Source organism: Rhinolophus sinicus, linkage group LG05 (assembly GCF_036562045.2).
Source record: "Rhinolophus sinicus isolate RSC01 linkage group LG05, ASM3656204v1, whole genome shotgun sequence".
In the NCBI taxonomy this organism is placed as follows: domain Eukaryota; kingdom Metazoa; phylum Chordata; class Mammalia; order Chiroptera; family Rhinolophidae; genus Rhinolophus; species Rhinolophus sinicus.
Window position 1 is genome coordinate 158,217,958 of NC_133755.1, and position 6,000 is coordinate 158,223,957.

Sequence of the window (6,000 nt, forward strand, 5' to 3'; positions counted from 1 at the left end):
AAAAGGATCGCTCAGCACAATGGGCTATTTAGAAATAAGTGACCCACAAGACCTTAGAATGAGTGCGCGCTGATCTTTTCTTCTTTTCAAAACCTACCAGAGTACGGATCCCTTCACCCCCAGCTCCCTGGCAGCAGCAGATCCTCTAGGCTGCCTAACTCCCCAGTCAGACCCAATTGGATCAAGGGAAAGAGTCTGAAAACCAATTTTCAAAAGAAGGGTTTCATAAGAAATGCCAAGGACCACATCTTGTTATCCAAGAAATTTAACAGAATTTTTTCAAGCATATCTGGAATAGAAGACGTGCAAACCCTATAGCATGGGCTTCTTGGTCCACTTATACAATTCACCAGGAATAAGACCACAGATTTCTCTATTTCTTCACATTGGGAGGGAATCGTGGCTGCCCATAGAGATCAAGAACTAAGGCACATGCAGAGATCTGCAGAGGGACCAGCTCTAGGCAGAACAGATACCAGAAATCTGCATGACACTCTTAAGGTGCTAGAAACAGCAAACCAGGAGATAGGGTCTCTCTGTGAAATGTGGGATTCAGGGATGACATAAACAGTTTTCCAGAAAGAGAACTTATACCTTCGATTCTTTAAGATTGAATATATAAGGTATTGCGGGAAGTTGGCAACGTTAGACAATAGGACTCCTAGTGGGTGGGTCAGAGAGGAACCTCCCCTCCGGCCCCTCCAACAGGAACATGGGTTTTTTTCTTCATGATTAGACTGGTGTTGAGTTTTTGGGAGAAAACCACAGACGTAGAGTGCCATTTTCACTACATCATACCAAAGGTATATATATCTAATCAACACGGCCTAATCACTGTTGATGTTAATTAACCTTGATCATCTGGCTGAGGTAATATTTGTCAGGTTTCTCCTCTATATTCTTTCTTTTCACCTCTTTTCCATACTGAATCTTTGGATAAAAGTCACCATGCTCAGACCACATTTAAAGAATGGGAGTTAGGCCGCACCTTCTGAGGATGCAGTATCTACATAAATTATTTGGAATGCTTTTGCAAGGGAGATTGGTCTCTTCTCCCCTTTATGTATGCCATCATTTATTTATATCACTATGGACTTAGAGATGTATTTCCTGAAGAAAGTTGTTTTGTATCTTTTCTAGGTTTTCTTGTTAAATATTTAGTTCATTTATTTCCTGTATGTTGATAATAAAATATTTAGGGCTATACTCTAATTCCATATATTATATTACATATGAATTATATATACATATATTTGGGCAGTTCATATATTACATATGTATATATTACATTATATATTTATGCATATATATTACATATTTGTGTCACTAATTCTTTCTTTAGTTGTACCTAATCTGTTTAATCTAGATACCAGTTTCTAGTTTCAATTATTACGTTTTTCATTTCTAAGAGTTATATTTGGTTGATTTTAAACTTCTCTGGCCACGGTGCTCTCCTCCTGAACGTTAACAACCCCAGAGTCTCCGACATCAGGCGAAGTCACTGTGATCCTGATGAAGTCAGACTGACCAAAAGTCACTGTGCAAACCGGAAAAATGACGGAACAACCCCCTCTTGTGGTTCACATGAGCAACTGCTTCTGCTTGACCCGGTCCCGTTTCTCCTACCTCCCAGATAAAAATTGATACCCAAGTGCAGAATGATTCCCACTTTCTGACAACACCCCATCAATCCAAAGGAAACCTTCACTCACTGGAGCCCTCCTCAAAATCGCCTACATGTGCTCAAATGCTTTCACAAGCCGCTCCTTGCACCTTCTTACGAAGAAGCACCTCCATTGTGTGGTCTCCGTTGCTGCAGCGACCCTCAGAAAAAATTTTCACTACAGTTGTGTCCTGGCGGGCTTTGACGGGCATCAACAAATGATGGGCATCAACAGATGCTTGAGCAGAACTTTCTCCCATGACACCCCATTTTACAGTTTTGAACAACTTCTTTATGATCTGCGCATTTTAAATCCTGCCTCCCTACAGGCCCTTCCCCCCTCTCCCAGAAGGACGTCTTTTGAGACTTTCTTACCCCCACCTATAAGCAAGGCCATAGCTAAGTAAGGCATGTGTGGGGTACAATCCCTCTAATGTAAAGTTTTATATATTTAGCTCCTGTGTCTCTTTGCCTTTTGGAATTTAGTGCTCTAGTCCCTTTGTGATGTTTTACATAAAATACGCTGTACTCTGTTCAAGTGCAATCCTGGGGTCTTCCTGTTCATCACTTTCATGTGTCTGCATCTCGGGGTGGTTTCCAAGGACAACTTCTATATCGTCAACTCCACTTTCTATTTTTACAACTTTCAATGAATATTTGAATTTTGTTACTATGATCCATGTTCCCGTGTAGCCCCCCTTCTAACCTATCCTGATTCTTTTCTCAACTCAACAACCGTCTTACACCTTACAGACACCATGCAGCCGTTAAGAAAACTTGTTTCCAGCAATACACCTGAAAGGTTTTTGCCTCCATGTGCTGAGAACTCTACTCTTCATGTCCAGCAGATTTTCTCACAGGCCTGTTACTGGTTTTTTTTTTAATCATCTCTAAATAAAAAGAAATATATTCAAGCCCAGTGTTGGAAAATAAGAATGCATCAATTACCTTTAGCCACCACACAGCCCGCTTGGGTGCTAGAAGAATCCCTGGCAGCCAGGTGATTGCTGGTTCCCTTTCTGAAATGCAAGCACAACTGAATCTTCCAGGTTTAAGAAGCTCACCCCAGTTCAGGAAAGTCTCGACTGGGGCTGAGGTTCACCAGACAAGAGGACAGAAGCAGCTCTAAAGTTTGTGTGTAACAAGTTTTCTTTTTCCTTTACTATAAAAAAAGCCCCTTCACACACATTATAACAGAAATAAAAGCTTGTAATTTTCAGAGAATACAGGCAGAAAGAGCTCAAAATTATAATGCTACCACCAGCATTAATGCTTTCTTTCATTTAAGAATCCGTGGACTATACCAGTTGCTGAAAAATAATAGTAAACATAACAGAAAAGGTCTCTTTCCTGTTGGGACTTACATTTCAGTGGATGGAGAACACAATAATTAATCATACACATAAATGTAAAATTGCAGCCATGAAAGCATTTCAAGGATGGGGACAAGTTCCTAGGAAAGCACATGGTAACCCATTTTCCTGTACACGGGTCAGAGGCCAGGGGTTCCCTGAGAAAGTGGCAATGAGCTGGGACACAAAAGATGAATCTATTCTAACTAATCTTCACAATGTATAGTTATATGCCTCATCCCAACCCTAGTATTTTATATTTTTGATTTTTTTCTTTGTCAAATCTTGAAATAGCTTTGGCATCTTCAAAGAACCAGATTGTGGATGACTCGATCTGTTCCTCTTTTTCTAGGATTTCAAGACCTCTGATGCCTACGGGCTTTGAGGGGCTGCAGTGAGAGTTATGGTTAGGCTCATCTTACCTCTTGCATCCATCCCTCGTCAGTGCATGGCTCTGCGGGCTTGTGCCAGCTTCAGTCCCACTGTTAAGATTCTCATTAGTGTGGCTTTTATTGGGGGTGGATTTCTAAAGAATGGTTTTTACTGTTGGTGGGGTTTTGAATGTTGCCAGTTTGGAAGACAAAAGCTTCCGTTTGGGTGATTTGGCCAATGCAAAGCTTGCCTCCCCCATCCCCTACTAATTTCTGAATTGGAAGGAGGTTGTGATTACAGTTTCAGTTACTTGGACTCAAGAGAATCTTTTCTATAAGTAAAATTTTACTTCAGCATTAATGGCTCCCCCTCCTCACCTCGTCCCTTCCGTGTTGGATGTTTTCATACTATGAATTCTCATTTGTATAGTACTGAGAACCCCACCCTGGCTGCACTGTCAGCCCTGTGAAGACCTGAACTCCAGAGCTCTCTCCTGTGCTGGTACCATGGCAAGTTCATATTTAGAAAGAATGAATGATTTTTTTCTATTTACCTATTTCTATGACTATTTTAGAGGGAAATTGGAAGGTGATGACCCAGTAGTTTCTATTGGGTCTTCTTATCTGGAAGCTTTTTTTTTTCTTTAGCTGCATAATCTTGACTAATTCCTCTATATCATGGTATGCAGTTTGTATTTTTACATCCTTAAAAAAAGTTATTAATATTTCTATTGCAAAATCTTGACTACATTATAAAATGAAAAGATGCTGACTAGTGATCACAACTACATAAAAGAATTACATTTGCACTGAGAAAAAAAATACATCAAAACGTTAGCACGAGTAATATTTAGGCACTAGAACTATGGGTGAATTTTATTCCCTCTACTTTTCTGTATTTTCCAAATTTTGTAAAATTGAATTACTACATTTAACAATGGTTAAAATTATCCTTGATCAGCAGATTCATGGAAGAAAAGCCTATGTCCAGAAATAGTTTTCAAAAACACTTCTCACAATATAGGGGGCTCACATATTACCATAAATAATGAACATGGAAGAAAAATTTAAAAATACTAACAAGTCAAAAGATGGATTTGTAATGCTTTCAGATCAGTAGAATCTCACAGAGTCAAGAGCAGAGGACAAAGCCACTAGTGTGATGAAATGTTGAAAGCATAAATAAGAAGTTAAGACAAGACGTACTTGAAACAAAATGACACAAAGTGGATGTACTATTTAGTATGGCCCGAAGTTTCAAGGGGAGGAAACCAGACCAAAACCAAGCTTGGGTATGCTTGCTGTGCCTCTTGTCACTTACCTCACTGCCATCACTCTTCTCCCACAGAGGGTTCTCTTAGTATTACCACTCCCTTTGATGACAATTGTAAACATATTTGGATAAAGACTGCACTTTACCACAGTTTAAAGAGGAAGAAATAAACTCATTCATTTCTCCTACTGCCATTACTATTCATTTTATGCTAAATTCTTATTTAAAATTCTGAATTCTATCATGATCTTATATAATAGAGTGGATGTTTCTTGTTTTTGCCACGGCCCCCGCCAATCCATTCCCCCTTCCTGATTTTCCAACCCTCCCACAATTCTCAGCTCTGTGTGTTGAGTGATATTCACTTCAGATCCAACACCAAAGATACCCCAAGAAAAGAAAAGAAACTCAATTACAGTCAATGATGAGATGCTTCTAGGGCTTCTGGAAAAAGCCATGCTCTTTTAGCCTGTCCCTGCCCAGCATGAGGGTCTAAACATGGAATCACAGGGGTTCTGTATGGAGCCTGGGGCCAAACCAGTACTGGGGAAGGCAGAGTACAGAGGAGTCCTCGCTGACACTGAGCAGCTCGATCCAGACTGCTTCCAAGCCAGTGCTACCAACCGCTAGCCTGTCCTTTTTGCTGAAGTCACTTTCAATTAGGCTTCTGCCAGATGTATCTGTTAAATTCCTGATGAATATATATATATATACTTTCTTACCTTAGCAAGTTGATTGTGAAGTGACAACTACACAAATAGCTTTCAGTAAAGAAACGTAATATATGGGTGTGTCACTTGGTGATCATTCACCGAGAAGCACATTTATGGTCTGTGCACTTGATCATGAATGGCATTCTTCAATTATGAAGAAAACAATTTGACAAGTAAGCCATCAATACACAAGCCACACCATTTCCCAATTTAAAAAGTTTATAATACAGATAATTCTGGGCTCAGCTGAGGACAAAATCTACTCTAAAGCAACTTGTACCCAGGAGGCAGCTCAACAAACACTTGTTAACTAAATATACTCTGGAGTTTGGTGTTGAAACTTTTAAGAAAAACATCATTCTTACTCACAGGGGACTTACAATCTATAAGGTAATGCAAGATAAAGTCATCATGTATGTAATTCTAAAAGTGAGAACGGGAAAAAGAAAGTTAAGTTATGGTTAGAAATGGATGAGACTAAATTTGATCTGCTATTGGGATAAAAAGTGAGAATTCATGTGAAAGAGTCCGGAAACTCAGGTGAAAAGGATCCCATAAAACCACCAGTCATATTTAGTGATAGTAGCAGAGAATCTCAAACATTTAAGAAACAAAACACACTTTGCTG